This window comes from Sus scrofa, chromosome 1 (genome assembly GCF_000003025.6).
Source record: "Sus scrofa isolate TJ Tabasco breed Duroc chromosome 1, Sscrofa11.1, whole genome shotgun sequence".
Classification (NCBI taxonomy): Eukaryota; Metazoa; Chordata; class Mammalia; order Artiodactyla; family Suidae; genus Sus; species Sus scrofa.
The window spans coordinates 189321178-189342539 of record NC_010443.5 but is presented as its reverse complement, the minus strand read 5'-3'; the positions used below and the strand labels follow the sequence as shown (position 1 = coordinate 189342539).

Here is a 21362-nt window from a genome sequence, read left to right as displayed (position 1 = left end):
GACTAGGAACCATGAGGTTGCCGGTTTGATCCCTGGCCTTGCTCAGTGGGTTGAGGATCCAGCGTTCCTGTGAGCTGTGGTGTAGGTCGCAGACGTGGCTCAGATCCCAAGTTGCTGTGGCTCTGGTGTAGGCTGGTGGCTACAGCTCTGATTAGACCCCTAGCCTGGGAACCTCCATATGCCACTGGTGCAGGCCAAGAAAAGACAAAAAAAAGACAAAAAAAAATTTAAAGTTCATTTATGCACTACCTTAAATCATCTTGAATAAGTGTAACCATAACCATAACCATAACCTATAACAATAATATAAAGGATTTTTAAAAATCCAGATTCTGGGCTTCCTGCTGTGGTGCAATGGGTTAAGAATCCAACTGCAGCTGCTTGGGCCATGGTGAAAGTGTAGGTTCCATCCCCAGATGGGTGCACTGGGTTAAAGGATCTGGCATTGCTGCAGCTGTGGTATAGGTTGCAGCTGTGGCTCAGATTCAATCCCTGGCCCAAGAACTTCCATGTGCCGCAGTGCGGCCATTAAAAAAAAAAATCCAGATTCTATATAGAAAACAGAGGGATTAAAAGAGAATAAATAAACCCATGTTTGTAAAATGGGTACATATAAGTTTATGATAGAATTAAGCATGAGTGAGAATGTATGAGTTTGTGTGTGTATGTGCAGTCAGTTACATCTAATATTCATTGCAGCTTGATGTGGCATTCTGGCATTGACTTTCAAATACTTCTTAATAAGTAACTGGTGAAATACTCAGCCAGTGTCACCACAATGAATCACTATCGCTGTATCCAAAAGCAAAGAAATTTGACATGTGGGTTAGTCTGTTTTGGTTTATCTAGGGTGGATATACAACTTCTTTTAGGCTTTGGAAACCATTGAAACAGATCCTGTAGCAGAGACAAGGGAATAATAATAATGCTTGGCCATGGAATTGAAGGTGGGGAAGGAGGGAAGTGAGGACATGCAGGGGTGAGGGAGAATTAAAAAGGGTAATAGATTGTGGTCCCAGTGAAGGTGAGATCCAGAGGCTGGGCATTTCCTGTCTGACCTAAGAGTTCCCAGGAATGGAGACAGAAAGTCCAAGTTCCTTTAAGCCTCATAGTCAAACTCCTATTCTACCCATAGACCCACATTACTTGGGAAAGGTTTGAATGTGGCCGGAGACCCCTCTAGCAGATAAGTTCATAAGAAGAATTTAGACTTTTCTTCTATTTTTCAAATATGTGTGCTCCTCCATCAGCTGTGTCTTTCCCCTCAAAATTACTAAATGCAATAATAGCTTCACATGTATAGAAGACCCTCAACATGTCAGAATTCTTCCTAAGTGAAAAGAAAGGATCCTATTTACAGGAAACTAGTGTCAGCTCATTGTCAGGTTGACACTGTCTGTAGATTTTTTTCGACTCGGCTTCCTCTTGAAAGCTCCAAGCAGGCAGGGATTCTCACATGCTTTGCTCAGAGTCTGAGCACCAGAATTCAGCACATAGAAGGCTCTTAATAAGCATTTGTTGAATGAAGAAATGAACCTCATTCTTTCCTAGCTTCAATGAAAAACACTCCGGGCAACAGAGAAGAAAGTAAGGGAGCCTGGGACTCTGACACGAGTTGATGGAGAGACCAGAAGTCCCAGAGGGGTGGAGTCAGGAAGCTTTTCCACGGACTCTGCCACACAGGCCTGTCGAAGATTGAAGGCCAGACAACTTTACACCTCAGTTTACAGTAAACTGTAAAGCTTATCTGTAAAGCAGTAGGAACTGTCTCCTGACAGAGAGGGCTAAGGTTCTAAGTCTCTGAAATGAGGACAAGAATGACCCCAGGGGTCTTGTTTCAGAGACTTAGAACCTTAGCCCTCTCTGTCAGGAGACAATTCCTACTACTTTACAGATAAGTGTAAAGTTGTCTGGCCTTCAATCTTCAACGGTCTTTGCAGCTTGAAAAGTATAGGAATGTTTGGCTGTTCAGTCCTCAGGCTCCCAAACCCCTCCCTTTTGCCCCAAGCCCAACCACAGCTCAGAAGCCTAACTCCATGGAAACAACCCAAATGTCCATTGACAGATGATTGGATTCGGAAGAGGTGGTATATATACACAATGGAATACTACTCAGCCATAAAAAAGAATGACATAATGCCATTTGCAGCAACATGGATGGAGCTAGAGAATCTCATACTGAGTGAAATGAGCCAGAAAGACAAAGACAAATACCATATGATATCACTTATAACTGGAATCTAATATCCAGCACAAATGAACATCTCCTCAGAAAAGAAAATCATGGACTTGGAGAAAAGACTTGTGGCTGCCTGATGGGAGGGGGAGGGAGTGGGAGGGATCAGGAGCTTGGGCTTATCAGACACAACTTAGAATAGATATACAAGGAGATCCTGCTGAATAGCATTGAGAACTTTGTCTAGATACTCATGTTGCAACAGAACAAAGGGTGGGGGAAAAATGTAATTGTAATGTATACATGTAAGGATAACCTGACCCCCTTGCTGTACAGTGGGAAAATCAAAAAAAAAAAAAAAAAAAAAAAAAAAAAGAAGCCTAACTCCCTTGCCCTGTCTTTCAGGAAGCTCAGCCCACTGATAGCACTGTCCAATTTTACTTTCATTATTTTAATTAAATTTTTGTTTAAACTGTATCTCTAGGAGTTCCTATTGTGGCTCAGCAGTAACGAACCCAAATAGTATCCAGGAGGACACGGGTACAATTCCTGGCCTAGCTCAGTGGGTTAAGGATCTGGCATTGATGTGAGCTGTGGTGTAGATCACAGATACCACTCTCAGATCCTGCATTGCAGTGGCTGTGGTGTAGGCAGGGCCGCAGTTCCCATTTGACCCCTAGCCTGGGAACCTCTGTGCCACAGGTGCGGCTGGAAAAGAAAAAATCTCTGTGACAACTTTTCTAGCTTTGTAAGATTTTTCCCATCTTACAAAATAATTCCAAATCATTGAAAAAAGTCATTTGACAGGTATCAGAAGGTAGTATAGATTGATTTACGGTTTGGAAAATAGGTTTACCACATGGAAATCATAGCTAGGACCCATTTCATACAAAATTAACCCTCCGATGTGGTTCCGCATCATCCTTAGTGTGTGACAGCCATTTCACTAGCCACGCGGTGAGAATGGAAGAGCACGTCCGCGCACACCCCTTCTGGGCGCCGAGCTTCGCAAACCAGGATAATTAGCCAGCCCCTGGTAGCCGGCAGAACTGGGTCCAAGTCGCGAGTGGGGAGCTGGGAGCCACCCCTCCCACCCCGTAACGCCGCCCGGGGCTGGGTGCTGGAAGATGTGGAAGATGTGGGAGCGAGTGAATTCGCCGAGAGCCCCGCCTCCCCTGCACGAGAGTTAGATCGGCCGCGAGCTGCCAGGGTCCAGCGCCCGCTCCGCTCGGAGCCCGGGCGCGGGCAGGCGGTGAATCCTGCAATCCCGAGCCCTCGCGGGCGGCAGCTGCACCCACGCCCGCCGCCTCCTTCGCGCACCCCCGAGCGCCCAGGGGCTGTCCGGGAGATTTGTCAGTGCGCCCTATATAGCCGCAGACAGCTGCCATCTGTTATGTTTAGAAACAACCCCGCGCCGCTCCCCCTTCCCGGTGAATAAGCCTGCCTCGGTCTTATTAAGCCAGGAAGTTATTTTTTAACGACTCCCACTCCATCTCGCAAGCAGGCTTTGCCCGTTAGGCAGCGGCTGTCTTGAGCGCGGAATCTTCCTTTCTCCCTGCCTCACTGCTCGGAGCGGGAAGCTGGATTCACTGCTAGCCTGGGCCTACAGGCAGGTGCTTCAGTGAAAAGGCTGAGTGAGAGAGCGCTTCCCTCCATGGGTTCAGTGAAGAGAAAAATCTGTGATGTGTGCACCATTTTAATGCATCGCATTTCAGTTCTGCAAATGCGAAGTGTAAATTGGGCTAGAATATGATTGTGAATCAGACCAGATGTCATGATTAATTTATCACCGTGCTCCAAATACATCAGCTAAAATAATATGATTTTAAAGTAATGGTTTCCCCTGCCTTTGTCTTTGTTGATCTCTAAAGAATACATCACCAGAGAAATAAACTAGGGTTCCAGTCTCTTCTTGCATTGGCAACGCATAAATATAATTAAACTGTTCTCAACCATGTTTCTTCCACCAATTGAGACTGAATTTGCCCACTGACACTTTACATCAGCTTGCGTCCCAATCTCGTTGACACACCGTGAGCTGCTGATAAACATTCAAGTGGAAATGAGCTTTTTCATATTTCAGGCAACATGTGAGATGCCTAAAGTTCTGGTTCCCCAATGACTGTTAGAATTTCCTAGGGCATTGCCACTCAAAATATGGTCGGGGAAGCAACCTAACAGCATCAATTTCAAAATTATTAGAAATGCAGAATCTCAGGCCCCACCACACAATCCTATGGAATCTAAAATTTTAGCAAGACCTCTGCATTAAAGTTTGAGAAGAATTGTTCTCATTTTTTTTTTTCAAACCGCAAATACTAAAACATCTATATGTGTTTAGTAAGTAGACAAGGTGATTCTTAAAAGCTGAGTAGTTAGGTTTGGAGGTCACGAGTCTGTAAGGTCTAGAGTTCAGGTGACTTTTATGCTTATGACATTAGCCAAAGTTTTGAATCAGTAAAATTGTCTTTAAAAGTTGGGTACAGGTGAGTTTATCTGTTTGGTCATCCATGAGTTACAGATACATGAGTGGTTATGAATTGTTTGGTTAAATAGCAACACATTTATTGCTCCAGTAGGGGAGCTCAAAACTGGGAAGATGAATTTTCTCCTAGTATAACTGGCTCATTCACTCCCAGACTGTGTAGGCATGAGAAAATCTTTCGCTTGGCGGTTAAAGCTGCCCTTCCCCCACTCCCCATTCACATAGTCTGATTTTTATTTATAACAGTACCTTTCATTCAGGACACAAAAGTCCTTTATGCTGATGCTCAGCACTGTTTACAGCTGTGCTAGATGACTAGGTCTAGTTCTGGACTTCACAGTAAAAGAGGGATGTGGATATCTTGGTAAAGGTTCAGAAGAAACTCCTAATGGTTATTTTTAGAATTCAAAGTGGGAGTTCCCATCTTGGCTCAGTGGAAGTGAATATGACTAGCACCCAAGAGGATGCAGGTTTGATCCCTGGCCTCACTCAGGGGGTTAAGGATCCGGTGTTTGTATGGTTGCAATGTAGGCCAGCAGATGTAGCTCTGATTTGACCCTTAGCCTGGAAACCTCCATGTGACATGGGTGCAACCCTAAAAAGACAAAAAATAAAATTCGAAGTGCATCTTGAAAATGTGTGGTATTATCTAGAAAATGGTCATCTGTCCATTGACATAACAACATGAAGAAATGAGCCTTCACTGCAGCTTGAGAGATCTTCACTTTCAGAGAAATAAATATTGTAGGAATACACAGAGGAAGAGAAAACAATGTCTCTGGAGCACAAGACCTCCACCTTGGTTAACCATTGCCTTCACCTTGGGAGGTTTTAAAAATCCCAGTGCTGGAGTTCCCGTCGTGACACAGTGGTTAACGAATCTGACTAGGAACCATGAGGTTGAGGGTTCGGTCCCTGCCCTTGCTCAGTGGGTTAACAATCCGGTGTTGCCGTGAGCTGTGGTGTAGGCCACAGATGTGGCTCGGATCCCGCGTTGCTGTGGCTCTGGCGTAGGCCGGTGGCTATAGCTCCGATTCAACCCCTAGCCTGGGAACCTCCATATGCCGCGGGAGCGGCCCAAGAAATAGCAAAAAGACAAAAAAAAAAAAAAAAAAAAAAAAAAAAAAAATCCCAGTGCTGATTAAACTGGGATTATTGTGAGTGGGACCCAAGCCTCAGCTTCCCAGGTGATTCTGATGTGCCGCTGAGGACGAGAACAGTGCTTCTCCAAGTGTGGTGTGCCTTGGCACCACCTGGGGATTTTGTTAATCTGCGGATTCTGATTCAGTAGGTCTAGGGTGAGCCCAGCATGTCTGTAATTCCAGCTAGTGCTCAGGTGATGTCCAAGCTTGGTTCATGTGCCAGGCTTTGAGTAGCAAGAGGCTAGAGGCCTTTGAAACCAGACTAAACTCTCTCCCAGGAAGAATCCAATCCACGATCTAATTTTTCAGGCCATCTCAGCATCCCTATGGCTTTATGATATTTGTCAACATGCAAGAAAGATAACTTCAAGCATCATATAAGCTGATGAAAAGAAAGTCAATATTAAGAATGCTGCTTTGGATGAAAATCTTTAACAATGGTCAATATCTTCCTGAATGGGAAAGTAATAGCAGAATTTAAAGGACAGAAATTTTCCCAGCTTTCCTGGACAGTACCACCATCCATTTTCTCATGTTATTATTTCCTTAGGGTGGCTTTGGTAGTAGCAGAGTTGTCACTGTGGTGTCTGGTCAAGTACAGATACAGGTGGTGTTGCTGTATCTGTGCTAGTAACATCTGGTCCAAAGTGGAGCCATCTCAGAACCTAGAGATTTCTCTGAGTTCTGGGCATAGGAGAACCAGCCACTTTGTCAGGAGATGCTATTCAGTTGTCAACATGATGGAGCAAGTAAGTAAAGCAAAGTTTTTAATTTAAAAATTTTAAACATATCCATAACCTAAATGTCAGGGCTTTACATGTACTATCTCATTTAGTCCTCTCAACAATCTTATGGGCTGGTTTCTATTATTATCTCTACTTACAAATAAGACAACATAGCTTGGAGAAGAGGAGACACTTGCCTGAGGCCACACGACTCCATTACTCAAAAGCAGCAGAGCCAAGATTGGAACCCACTTCTGCTTGACTTCAGAATCCCCAGGCCGAGGTCATCCATGTGATAACAGATCTTGCTTGCTGTTTGGAAGATTCTGTGCCACTACAAGCAGTGTGTTCATGTTTTCCCTAGGCTGTGGTCTAAATATTTTTTAAAAGCAGACTTTCAGTTTTTTAATTAGCCTGGTTCCCCAAAGATAAAGCTCTTTAAAGGTCAGATGTTAACTTAATCCTCTTTGGGTTATCACTGAAAAAGATCAGCCGAATTGACCTTGACAAAAACTGCCTCAGAGGCCTGGGGACAGACAGGCCTTCGTATCAGTGAACACAGACAAGCGCTATTATGGGAAGGGGCATTTTCTTTGCTTTTGATAGCAGGCAGATTTGTTTTTTTTGACAAGATTCTGAGTAAAAAGACTTAATCTCTGTCTTCAATGTGAATCGAATCCTGTCCTACTAACATTAGATCCTCAGCCTTGGGGAACACCAGGCTGGCCGCCGAGAGGCTGCATTAAGCCAACTCAGTGACCGTGAGAAGCGTGAGAAGCAGAGCGTGACAGGAGATGAATCATATCGCCAGAAAGGGTGGGCTCAGCACCTGCTCACTGGCAGAGCCTAACCAAGGACACAAGTCAGGAAAGGCCCAAGTCATTGTTCAGGTGATACTTTCCTAAGGACGGCCAGGGTTTCTAAGACATCAACCTAAAATTCAGAGTTTGCCAGAGAACAAAAATGAGTCAAATAGTAAATAACAACTTTATCCATGACAAACAACAAAGTATTACAGTTCTGGGCCTGTGGTAGGATAAGGATGTGGGCCTCCTGTCTCACCTTGGGCCTGCAACTCCCCCTGCATGGCTAGAATGGGAACAGCTATGACCACCATCAGCTGGTTGGACGCAGGCCCCAGCCTGGGCTAATCAGAGTCCTTTCCCGGAATTGCCCAGAGTCCTTACAGTTTTTTAAAACTGGAAGCAAAGAAAGGAATTTCTGCCTTCCCAGTGTTGTTGGAGGAGGGATTTAGGCTTTGGGGCTTCCAGCAGCCATTTTGCTTACCATAGGGATGAATCTGGTCCTCCCAGCACAGGATAAGAAAGGCCCGGGAGAGGTAGGGAGAGTACTCAGCTGTTCCTTCAGCCTGGGTGCCTTCCTAACCAGCCACGACTTAATTCTTCAACCATAGTTGCCTAACCTAGTTTGGTTAAGTTGCTATGGCTTGCCACCAAGAAAGTCCTGACTAGTGCAGGGGAAGTGTGTGAAACGTGACATTAGTCCTCCTCTTCGTTTTCAGTGTCCTCTCCTCTAAAGCAAACAAGTGGTATCTTCCTGCAGGGACATTGTTTTTTCCCATTCCAAAACCAGCCAGCTGATGGCTCCTTCCCAGAGGATCTGGCCCTCAACTCTCTGCCATGTGGCTTTAAGAAAAAGGAGAATTTCAAAATGTCTCCTTTGGGGAAAATCCACATTTTTTTTTTTTTTTTTAAGAATGGAAAAAGGAGTGTATTTCAACTCAGTAAGCTGATGGATGCAGGTGCCTTAGAAGTAAGCAAGTCTTCCAGCTGTTGCTCCCATGATATCAGTGTTGACTTGAGAGGTTTAGAAGTGGAAAGGGATGGGCATTTATCAGATGTGCCTGACAATGTGTGAGGCACATTTTGCAGACTATCCTTTTTCATTAATCCTCACAATCACAGATAAGAGCTGCTAGTCCATTTTGTAATGTAGCTGAGAAATACTACATTAACTATTTTCTAATCTTTTACCCCTGTCCTTTCTCTTACCACTTAAACATCTATGGGGACTTTCTCAGTGTCCTCTCTATAGGGTAGAATCACTATCCCAGAAGACAGAAGGAAATTCTTAGTGTATGAGTTCAAAGGTAGATTTTTTTTTTTTAATCTGTAGCAGGTTCATCTGTTTTTCAAATATAAGAGCCATGCACTTGAATAATTTTTCTTTTTTTTTAATTCTAAAACCTTGTTTCTTAATACTAAGGGCTAAAGACAAGAGGACCTAGAGTCCAGACTGTATTCCATAAACTGGGGTCAGCAAATTACAGCTGATAGGGGTGAAATTTTTGTGAATAAAGTTTTGGAACACAGTCACTCCCATTTGTTTATGTATTGTCTGTAGGTGCTCTTGCACTAGAACAGCAGAGGTGAATGGTTAAAACAGAAACTACATGGACTGCTAAGCCTAAAATACTTACTATCTGGCCCTTTTTGGAAGGTTTGCTGAACTCTGCATAAACTGTGTAAAGGAGGAACACAAAAAGTGGTGTCTTCTCTCCCCACAAGAGATAAAGTTTGCCTTGCAGGAGGAAGGAAGAAATTTAAGAATGGCTGACTAGTGCTCAGAGCTTTCTGGGCTCTGGAGAATGGGCACAGAGCCCACCATCCTGAGCTAAGTCCAAAAGAAAGAATGGGAGATAAAAACCATAGAACAACTTGAATGAAATTGGAGCGCCAAGGAAACTTGGCCCACAGGTGTCTACATGAGGGGACTGGGGGCAGCCTCAACATAGAATGATGCATCTGGAAGTTTCCTGTGTGCCTAAAAAGGGCTGGAGGTGACTGAGAGGGCTAGTAGCCTGGACGAAGTCTCTCAGTTATGACATGGGAATGCTGTCAACAGATGGGACATAGATGTTGGAGACCCCAGCAGGACAAAAGCATCAGCAGAGTCAGAGCCAATATCCAAATGCCACCAAGGTCAGAGGCTGTCACATGTCCTTGATGCCCCACTCTGAAAGCCAGGATAATTCTTGGAGCCTCTCTTTCATCCTTGGAACTCAGGCTATATCCTTGGAGAGAAGATAGAGGATGGGGTCGTTGTCTAAGTGGTTTCCTAAAACCATTGCTGAGTGGCCTCTCTGGAGGGTTTATATTTACCTCACTGTTAGTGTCTTTTAGCTCATCCTTCCGAAGTTCTGTCTCAGTGAAGTGCCATCAGTAGGACAATAATACTAACTCATCTTACTCTTGCCACTCTTTAGCTGCTGTTGTCTGCTGTATTTCTTTCTTTTTCTTTTTTCTCTTTTTTAGGGCCACACCTACAGCATTCGGAAGTTCCCAGGTTAGGGGTCAAATTGGAGCTGCAGCTGCCGGTCATAGCCACAGCCACTCCAGATCACGACAGGAACTCCTGTTGTCTGTATTTCATTTGTGGTATTTCTTTGTAGTACACCTTTACATACCTGACCCCAGGAATTTCTTGAAAGAGGGGTAGATCGAGATTGTGAGGATTGCGGAGAGTGTGTAGGTATGGAGTGTATGGTCAGGCCCCCCAAGATGGCAGTTCTCTTGCTCTCTGTACATCCCCTATTCAATCAGTCCCTGCTTTACCTGTGTACCCTATTCACCTGACTCACCTTCCTTTTTAATTATAAAACTTAATCAGTAAGTGCCTTGTGTTCGTCCCCTGCTCCACCTGGTGATTGTTCTAATCCTTAGCCCAGAAAGGCTCCACTATGCTAGGTTATCAAAGGGAAACATCTGCCCAGGTGAGGATCCTTAACCCAACGAGCTATGAGGAACTGTGCTCCTCTGCTGGATTCCCTGGTTACTGATGAGCTAACCTGTTGTCAATTCCCCCTATAAATGGCAACCTCCTTCTCCTCAACCCTCCTCTCCCCAGGATGCCATGTTCTGCCTGCTGCCTGCCCTGCTCAGTGGGGTGTTGCTCTAGGACTTTGCTTCAAACTTGTAAGATTCCCTAATCAATAAATCTTTGATGTCTCTGTCACTGTCTCCAAGCACTTTCTTTGATCTCTTGGTTGGCAGTCATAAGACCTGCAGGCCTGTGAGGCACAGCCAAACATGTCCAGCATGATTACTACTCACCGTGGGTGCTTACTGAGCACTTGAACAAGGGCTGTGCAACTGAAGAACTGAACTTTTGATTTTATTTCATCTTAACTAAGTTGTAATTTAACCATAGTACTGGTTTAAGAGTCTAGATTATTTCTAGGTATCAAATGTACTAATGACACTTTTAAATTAAAAGGAGTAACTGAAGAAGCCCGGTTTGAGGGACAGTGGACATTGTGACCTCTGCTTTCTAGTCCCTTCAGCCTTGTCTCTGGAGTAAATTCCCAGAGTGTTTCTGGCAGGCTCTCATACATAATACAGATCAGAGAACCCAAATGAAGAAGCAAAACACAGATTGTTTGGCATCCGGATGCCTCAGGAGCTTTTATTTTGATCCTCACAGGCCATCTGGTGCTGGTGTGGAAGATGGACAAAGATCTGAGATGAGGAAACACACAGATCCACCCCTGCCCCCAAAACCCAAGGTAAGGAGCAAAAGGTGGAGGGGCAGGGTTGAGGCGGGGGCGGGGGTCATGAACATCCGCAGCTGCCTGGCCTCTAGGTTCCCTGCCCGAGCTCGCTGACGGTCCTGAGCAGCTTCCCACATGCAGCTGTACTTGCCTGCCCTCATCCCTTCTTTCCTCCCCATCGGAGCCTGTAATTACTGACACCAGGTGCACAGCTTCCACTCATCTCCTGTGACTTCATCGTGCATGGAGCTGTGAGGGGTAATTTGCCAACCTACATGGAAGCTTCTTTTTAAAAGCAGGATAGGTGGGGTGTAGTATTACATCTCTAGGAATCCTTAGACCACAGAAAAGGAAATGAAATTCACCTAGGGAACAAAGGAGTCTACAGCTCACTTTTCTTCAACCTTGTGGAATTGTATGTAGCACTTTGGGGTACAGAGGCTGTGCCCAGAATGAAGAAGGAAGTGTCTTGTTGCGGAAGTTTCTGGGGTCATAGCCCCAAGTGGGGCATTTGCTCCAATGCCAAATCGAGATTAAGGCAAGGAAGGAAAAGGCTGTGGTTCATGCACTTGGCAGATTGCCAGTGGGGACCAGAGTGGCTAAGTGCCTGGACTTAAAGACAGACTTTCTGGGTTCAAACCCTGGGTTTACCAGTTAGCAGTAGTGTGTCTGAATAGCTCAGGCTCTGAGCCTCAGTTTTTCATCTGAGCAATAGGATGATTATCAAGCCTATGTCATGGTGTTATTTGGAGGATTTAAATGAGATACTGCATGAGAAGCACTTGGTGTAGTACCTGGCACAAGGCACAAGGTGGTGCTTGTTTGATTGACCTTGTCTGGCTCTGTTTCAGAAGGGTTGTGGGAGAGAGTAGCCATGCTCTTTGAGGCATGTCCTTCTAAGCCTGTCACCTTCTGTATCTTGAAGGAGGGATTGATGCATCTAAAACTGGTTTCGTACCTCTCTGGCTTCTACGGGCCTCCATGCAAGCCTTTTTCCTTAGAGGGGTGGACTGAAAGAGACTTCTGCTTCCCTACACACATTTTCCTGGTCACAGGGCTGGGATAATGAGGTACAAATCCTAAGGGTCCCTGGCAGGTTGTCTGATCCTTTTTAAGGCAGTGCATTTTCCAAGGAGCCAATTCTGGAGGATCTGACAATCCTATTTTATTTACTTATTTTTATTGAAGTAAGGGTGATTTACATATTAGTTGCAGGTGTACAGCATAGTGATTCAGTATTTTTATAGCTTATACTCCAATAAAAGTTATTACAAGTTAATGGCTACAATACCCTGTGCTATACAATATATCCTTGTTGCTTATTTATTTTATACAGAGTAATTTATACCTGTTAATCTCAGACTCCCACCCGCCCCCTCCCCTTTGGTAACCATGAGTTTATTTTCTAGATGTGTGAGTCTTAACAATCCTGTTGTAGATATTGGGTTTCCCTGCCACCCATCCCCACCTGCCCTTCTGCGGCCTAAGTGCCTTTGATAAGTTTTCAGGATGCAAGTTCCTTGGCCATGTTTCTCTCTCTCAGAGAGACTTAGGAAGGATTTAGCTGCTCAAGGATTTTGGAATAAAGTGGAGTGGTGATGTGGGCCTGGAGGACACGAGAGAGGTTCAGACACCTGCCCTCAGATGAGAAGTGTGATGATCCTAACTAGTCCATAAGACTTCACCGTCATCTCTGGTAACAGATGAAAATATTCCCTACCCTCCACTTGAACAATCATGGTTCACAAGTTAGAAACTGGGCCAAATTTAGTCATATGGATACAAGCCATTCACAGCCCTTGAAAAGGCCCCCTGGCCAGTGCAGGCTATCACTGAGGGTGGCCTCTGCCCTCTTTTCCTCGTGCATTGAAGTGAGACCCCGGTACTGGCCTTTGTACTCCCAAAGGCTGAGAGCCTGACAGAATACACTGCAAAGGTGATTTCGGAAGGCATGCTTACATGATGATCATGAGATTTTGTGGTGGAAAAACTTATTTGGCCAATTTGAACTTAAGACCCAAATGGACTTTACAAGCAATGTCTGTTTAAAAATGCTACATAAACCATTCCTTGCCGCTCATTCACCCAGGTCTCATCCTTACCTGGGAAGCATACATCTGAGGCCGAGGGCTCACCCTGCCCGCAAATCAGTGGATGAAGCCCCCATATGAACCTTTCTCCTGCCACAGGGATCATGAGATTCCTGCATCTATCACTGTTCCAGAAGATCTCTGTTAGGGCTGGGGGCCCCTAGGGAAATAGCCACTTGCTGTTTAGGGGGCACTTCCAGCCAACTACTATGGTTTGAAGGCATTGAAGCTGCCTCAAAGAACCCAGCAAAAGAAGTTCATCTGAATTAACACATTCCAAGAAAGATAGCAGAGCTATGCCCATTGAGGGTGGTGTCAGCTGCTGACAAGCCAAGGAAGGTGGGGGGACTAGAGAAGTGAGTGCATCCAAAGCTTTAGGTTCCAAGTGAGCACCTCTCATTAGTGCAGCCAAAGTGCTCACTGGGCTCAGGCAGCCCTGGGGGAATAGTTAGTGACAGCTCCTGTGAACACTGCCCCTGCCCTGGTCTCTCCCATTTGCAAAAGCAGCTGAACCTCCTCAGACTGGTTGTAGCTGCTCTTGAGTCCCACCCAGTTCTGCTGGCACAGAAGTGGGTGGGACACAAGAACATGCTTGGGAGGCTGCAGGATAGGGCTTGATCAGCTATTTATTGGTAACAACTACTGAGCTCTCCTGAGGGAGCAGGCCCTGAGTTAAGCGGTTGACCTGAGGGCAGAACTAACAGTTAGTGTTGCTGGACACTACCATTTTTCCACTCCCCTGTTCATTCACTGGCTTGCCTTATAACCATGTGTAGCATCTATCACTGTTCCAGAAGATCAAGAATCAGGTCTTTTCCACACCTTTATCTCCTACACAGATTAGCTCAGGCACTTGCTTGTACTGTTGAGAATGTGAAGTAACATCCCCCACTAATGTGCTGGATATGATCTGAGCCCCTGTCACACTCAGAAATAATCTTGACTTTTCCTGCATGACCTTGCTACCCTGGGTCAGAGGTTGGCACTAGAATCTAAGGCAGCCATGCCACAGCTCAGCAAGGCTCTTGAGAATGGATGTTGACTGGCCAGCCAATCAGATCCTCTCTTGAGGAATGCAGATTACAGGTCTAATGGAGGGAGTTCATTAGTTGGAAGCAGCAAAGGTTGTAGAAATAAGCAGAGTCATGAATGTAATGGAATCTTGAAAGTGGCTGCTCATGAGTAAGAGGCTGGAGCTATTCTATTCTTGAATGATGTAACCTTGAGGCTTTGTCTACCTAAAATTACATGCTATATTTAGATACACATTTACTCTTCAACCATCATCCAAATGTATAAATACTCTTAAGAGTTTGGGAACCTAAACCAGAATGAAAAACAGCCAGTGTCTTAGCGAGCGCACTGTTTTGAAATTCAGGACAGCCAAACACCCCACTACCTGCACTGTTCATCTCCTTTCCCTTCCTCACACGATCTCACATGGCTGACTGGAATGGGGTTTCTGGCCACGCGGGCCAGCAATACCTAGACCAGAGGTCATTGCCTTGCTCTCCAGAGGGGCTGAGTGTTGAGAAATGGAGCAATTGGATAAGGTGTATCTCTGGCCAGGGAGGAGCAGTCCCATGTTATAGTAGATTCAGTATGGGGTCTACTGCTCCCATGTTGTGCCAAATAATAGATGCCTTCTAATGTGTAAGTGCTTTCTGTCATGTCTTAGGCATTTAATTTTTTTCAGATATGCGTTGTTGTTTTCTCATTATAGTTTGCTTGTTTCCAGATAATTGGGAATTGACTATGTTCAGTGAATCTACATATATCCATACGTTTCCACGAAAAGATACAAACATGTTTACATGTCAGGCATTGTCAACAAATATGACATTATAACCAACAATGACCGTATTCTAGAAAGTAAAGGCTTTGATCCAGCTAATAACATGACCAGTTAATGACATGATTAGCAAGAGGGGTTTAAAAAAATCAATTGATGCTAAAACTGGTGAGTGAGAGTTTGATGAGGAATTGACTATTTACACAGTCTCAATCTCCCCCAAATTATTACATTAGCTACATTTGGGAACACAATGACCCAAAGGGAAAAGCAATGACCTCACATTGGAGAAAACCGGCAGGTGTGTCACCCTAAGTGAATAATCAAAGGCACTTTCACCAATAATGGAACAAATTTGTAACATTTGCCTCCCAAAGGCATACACTAAGGAGGCTTTGACCTCAGTTCTCTGGTGGTCCTGTCAAAACTGCATAATATGAAACTAATAATGAGAAGATATTGATCAAACCCAACTTGAGGGATAGTCTCAGAATGATTGGCTTCTACTCCTCAAAAGTGGCAGTCATTAAAGACAAAAGTAGGCCAAGGAACTGTTCCATAATGAGGAAATTATTTTTCATAATTGGTTTTGTTGCTAGCTTTACAGTAATCTTTTTATTGAGGTGTGACTGATGTACAGTAATATATACATTTCAGGTGTACAGCACTGATTTGCAATCGTTAAATGTTATATTCCATTTCTAGTTCTTATCAAATATTGGCAATATTTCCCATGTTATACTATGCATCCTTGTAGCTCATTCATTCTGTACATGGTAGTTTGTACATCTTAATCCCCTATCCCTATATTGCCTCTACTCTTGTCTCTCTCCCTGCTGAAACCTCTAGTTTGTCTATGAGTCCGTTTCTATTTTGTTATATTCATAGTTTGTTTTACTTTTTTAAATTCCATATATAGCTGATATCATTGTAGAATTTGTCTTTGACTTCTTTCATTTAGCATAATACCCTCCAAGTCCATCCATGTTGTTGAAAATGGCAACATTTCATTCTTTCTGAAGGCTGAGTAGCATTCCGTGTTGATATATCCACCACATCTTCTCTACCCATTCATCTGTTGAGGGACATTTTGGTTGCCTCCATATCTTGGCAATTGTAAATGCTGCTATGAACATGGGGGGCATGTATCATTTTTATAATTTTATTAAAGTATAGTAGATCTACAATGTTGTGTTAATTTCTGCTTTACAGCAGAGTTACTCAGTTATAGATAAATATATATTTTTTCATATTCTTTTCCAGTATAGTTTATCTCAGGGTATTGAATATAGTTCTTTGTGCTGTACAGTAGGACCTTGTTGTTTATCCATCCTATATATACTAGTTTGTATCTGCTAATCCCAAACTCCCAAAGCTTTCCTCTCCCAACATATCTCCCCCTTGGCAACCACAAGTCTGTTCTCTATGTCTGTGTGTCTATTTCTGTTTTGTAGATATGTTGATTTGTTGTATTTTAGATTCTACATGATATCATATGGTATTTGTCCTTCTGACTTACTTTGCTTAATATAATCATCTCTAGGTACATCCATGTTGCTGCAAATAGCATTATTTTGTTCTTTTTTATGGGTGAGTATTATTCCATTGTATATATGTGGCACATCTTTTTTAATCCATTCATCAATTGACAGACATTTAGATTGTTTCCATGTCTGAGCTATTGTAAATACTATTACTGTGAACAAAGGGGTGCATGTATCTTTTCAAATTAGAATTTTGTCTGGGTACTTGCTCAGGGAGTGGGATTGCTGGACCTTATGGCAACTTTATTTTTAGTTTTTTAAGGAACCTCCATACTATTTTCCATAGTGGCTACACCAATTTGCATTCTCACCAACAGTGTTAAGAGGGTTCCCTTTTCTCCACACCCTCTATAGCATTTGTTATTTGTACACTTTTTAATGATGGACATTCTGACTGGTGTGAGGTAGTACCTCATTGTTGCTTTGACTTGGATTTCTCTAATAATGATAATTAGCTATTATGAGCATCTTTTCATTTGCCTGTTGGCCATCTGCATGTCTATTTAGGTCTTCTGTGATTTTTTTTTAAAGACTGCACCTGCAGCACATGGAAGTTCCTGGGCTAGGGGTTGAATCAGAGCTGAAGCTGAGGCCTATGCCACAGCCATGGCAATATCAGATCCAAGCCACTTCTGTGACCTACACCATGGCTTGCAGCAATGCAGGATCCTTAACCCACTGAGTGAGGCCAGAGATCAATCCTGCATCCTCAGGGAGACAATGTCAGGTCCTTAACCCACTGAGCCAGGATGGGAACTCCATTCTATGTATTTTTTGACTGGGTTGTTTGTTTTTTGTTTATTGAGTTATATGAGCTGTTTGTATATTTTGAAAATTAAGCCCTTGTTGGTTGCATCATTAGCAAAGATTATCTCCCAGTCTGTAAATTGTCTTTCTGTTTGTTTTCTTTGCTGTGCAAAAGCTTATAAATGCGATTAGTTCCCAATTGTTTATTTTCGCTTTTATTTCTGTTGCCTTGGGAGTTGGTACAATTTATGTCAGAGAATGTTTTGCCCGTGATCTCTTCTAGAAGTTTTATGGTGTCATGTCTTATGTTTAAGTCTTTAAGACATTTTGAGTTTATTTTGTGTATGGTGTGAGGGTGTGTTCTAACTTAATTGACTTACATGTAGCTGTCCAACTTTCTAAACTGCTTATATCCTTGTCTCCTTTGTCAAAGATTAATTTACTATAGGTGTGTGAATTGATTTCTGGGCTCTATTCTGTTCCATTGATCCATATGTGCTGTTTTCTGAAGTCTGGAATGATTATCCCTTCTGCTTTATTATTTTTCCTCAGGATTGCTTTGGAAATTCTGGGCCTTTTATGATTCCACATGTGTTATAGGATTATTTGTTTTAGTTCTCTGAAAAATGTCATGGGAAATTTGATAGGGATCACATTAAATATGTAGTTTGCCTTGAGTAGTATGGTCAGTTTAAAAATATTAATTCTTACAACCCAAGAGCATGGGATATCTGTCCATTTCTTTAAATCATCTTCAATTTTCTTTATTAATGTTTTGTAGTTCTCAGTATATAAGTCTTTCACCTTGTTGGTCAAGTTTATTCATAAGTATTTTATTATTTTTTGATGTGATTTTAAGAGGGATTATTTCTTTACATTCTCTCTCTGATATTTCATTGTTAGCGCAAAGAAATACAACCAATTTCTGTATGTTAATCTTGTATGCTGCTACCTTGCTGAATTTGTTTATCAATTCTGGTGGGTTTTGTGTAGAGTCTTCAGGGTTTTCTGTATATAGTACCATGTCCTCTGCATATAATGACAGTTTTACCTCTCTCCCACCAATTTCAATGCCTTTTATTTATTTTCTTTGTATTATTGCTATAGGCAGGACTTCCTAAATTATGCTGAAGAGAAGTGGTGAGAATGGGCAGCCTTGTCTTGTTCCAGATTTTCCTGGGAAGGCTTTCAGCTTTTTATTATTGAGTATTCTATTGGCCGTGGGTTTGTCATAAATAGCTCTTATTATGCTAAGATATGTTCCCATTATACCCATTTTGGTGAGGGTTTTTATCATGTATGGATATTGAATTTTTTTTGTTGTTGTCTTTTTGCCTTTTCTTGGCCGCTCCCGCGGCATATGGAGGTTCCCAGGCTGTGGGTCCAATTGGAGCTGTAGCTGCCAGCCTATGCCAGAGCCACAGCAACACAGGATCTGAGCCGCATCTGTGACCTATACACCACAGCTCACAGCAATGCCGGATCCTTAACCCACTGAGCAAAGCCAGGGATCAAACCCACAACTTCATGGTTCCTAGTTGGATTCGTTAACCACTGCGCCATGACAGGAACTCCTGGATGTTGAATTTTATTGAATCCTTTTTCTGCATCCATTGAGATGACCATGTGGTTTTTGTCTTTTCTTTTGTTGCTGTGGTGTATTACATTGATTTGTAAATGATAAACCATCCTTGTGAACTTGGGATGAATTCCACTTGGTTGTAGCGTATGATCTTTTTTTATGTGTTGTTGGATTTGCTTTGCTAATATTTTATTGAGAATTTTTGCATGTATATTCATCAAAGATATTGGCCTGTTGATTTTCTTTTTTTCATAGTGTCTTTGGTTTTGTATCAGGGTGATGGTGGCTTCATAGAATGTCTTTGGGAGTGTTCTCTCCTCTTCACTATTTTGGAAGAGTTTGAAAAGTATAGGTATAAGTTCTTTGTATGTTTGGTAAAATTCCCCAGTGAAATCATCCAGTCCTGGACTTTTGTTTGCAGGGAGCTTTTTTTTTTTTTTTTTTAATCACAAATTCTATTTCACTTCTAATAATCAATCTGTTCAAGTTATCTATTTCTTTTTGATTCAGTTTTGGTGGTCTGTTATGTTTCTAGAAAGATGTCCATTTCTTCTAGCTTGTTCAGTTTTTTGGCATATAAATTGTTCATAGTATTCTCTTTTTTTTTTTTTTGTATTTCTGCAGTATTGGTTGTTATTTCTCCTCTTTCATTTCTTATTTTATTTGGATCTTCTCTCTTTTATTCTTGGGGACCCTGGCCAGAGGTCTGTCAATTTTTTTTTTTTTTTTGCCATTTTAAAGAAGCAGTTCTTGGTTTTATTGATTTTGTTACTGGTTTTTTTAAACTTTTATTGAAGTATAGTTTGATTTTTATTGAAGTATAGTTGATTTACAATGTTGTGATAATGTTGTGATAATGTTTTCTGTACAACAAAGTGATTCAGTTATGTATATACACACATCCATTCTCTTTCAGATTCTTTTCTCACATAGATTATCACTGAATATTGGGTGGAGTTCTCTGTGCTATACAGCAGATCCCATTGGCATATCATTCCATATACCTCAGAGTGTATATGACAATCCCAAACCCCCAGTTCATCCGTCCCACCCCCACATGTCCCCTTTGGTAATCATAAGTTTTTCAAAGTCTGTGAGTCTGTTTCTGTTCTTCAAATAAGTTAATTTGTATTCCTTTTTAAAAAACTCTACCTACAAGTGATATCATATGATGTTTGTCTTTCACTAACTTCATTTAGTATGATAATTTCTAGATCCATGTTGCTACAAATGGTATTAATTCATTCTTTTTATGGCTGAGTAATATTCCATTGTATATATGTACCACATCTTCTTCATCCATTCCTCTGTTGATGGACTTTTAGATTGCTTCCATATCTTGGCTATTGTATATAGTGCTGCAGTGAATATTGGGGTGCAGGTATCTTTTTGAATTATGATTTTCCCTGGATAGAAGCCCAGGAGTGGGATTGCTGGATCATATGGTAGTTTTATTTTTAGCTTTGTGAGGAACTTCTGTACTATTTCCCATAGTGGTTACAACAATTTACATTCCTACCAACAGTGTAAGAGGTTTCCCTTTTCTCCACACTCTCTCCAGAATTTATTGTTTGTGAACCTTTTGATGATGGCCATTCTGGCTGGTGTGAGGTGGTACCTCATAGTAATTTTGATTTGCGTTTCTCTAATAATTAGTGATATTGAGCACCTTTTAATGTGTTTTTTGGCCATCTGTATGTCTTTGGAGAAATGTATATTGAGAGTTTTTTCCCATTTTTGATTGGGTTGTTTGCTTTTTGATGTTGAGCTTCAGGAGGTCTTTGTATATGTTGGAGGTTAATCCCTTGTCAGTTGTTTCATTTGCAAATAATTTCTCCCATTCTGTGTCTCTTCATTTTGTTTGTAGGTTACTTTGCTTTGTAAAAACTTTTAAGTTTATTTAGGTCCCATTTGTTTATTTTTGTTTTTATTTGTATTACTATAGGATGTGGATCTGAGAAGATACTGCTGCAGTTTGTCTTAGAGAATGTTCAGACTATGTTTCCCTCTGAGTATTATGGTATCCAGTCTTATATTTAGGTCTTTAATCCATTTTGAGTTTATTTTTGTGTACAGTTTTAGAGAGTGTTCTAATTTCATTCTTTTGCGTGTAGCTGTCCAGTTTTCCCAGCACCATTTATTGAAGAGACTGTCTATTCTCCATTGTATATTCTTGCCTCTTTGGTCACAGGTTAGTTGACATAGGTGTGTGGGTTTACTTCTGGGCTTTCTGTACTGTTCCGTTGATTTCTACTTGTGTTTTTGTGCCAGTACTGTACTGTTTTGATGCTTTGTAGTGTGAAGTCAGGGAGCCTGATTCCTCCAGTTCCAATTTTTTTTTCTCAAGATTACTTGGGTTATTTGGGATCTTGTGTGTTTCCATATAAATTAAAAATTTTTTCTAGTTTTGTGAAAAATGCCATTGGTAATTTGATAAGGATTGCATTGAAACTATAGATTGCCTTGGGTAGTATGCTCGTTTTGACAATATTGATTCTTACACTTCAGCAGCATGGTATATCTTTCCATCCATTTGTGTCATCTTTGATTTCTTTCATCAGCATCTTAC

At 42.1% G+C, this 21362-nt stretch overlaps 1 protein-coding gene across 4 annotated transcripts in view; it reads left to right on the top strand.

Moving 5' to 3' along the window:
• Positions 1-12403, top strand: part of C1H14orf39 (chromosome 1 C14orf39 homolog) — a 141738-nt gene extending 129335 nt beyond the window's left edge. For 3 of the 4 annotated variants that reach the window (XM_021062402.1, XM_021062391.1, XM_021062380.1), the window contains one exon: positions 10972-12403. The gene's annotated coding sequence lies outside the window, so the exon portion shown is untranslated. The remainder of the gene's footprint in view (positions 1-10971) is intronic. The other variant, XR_002335522.1, reaches the window with a different exon arrangement.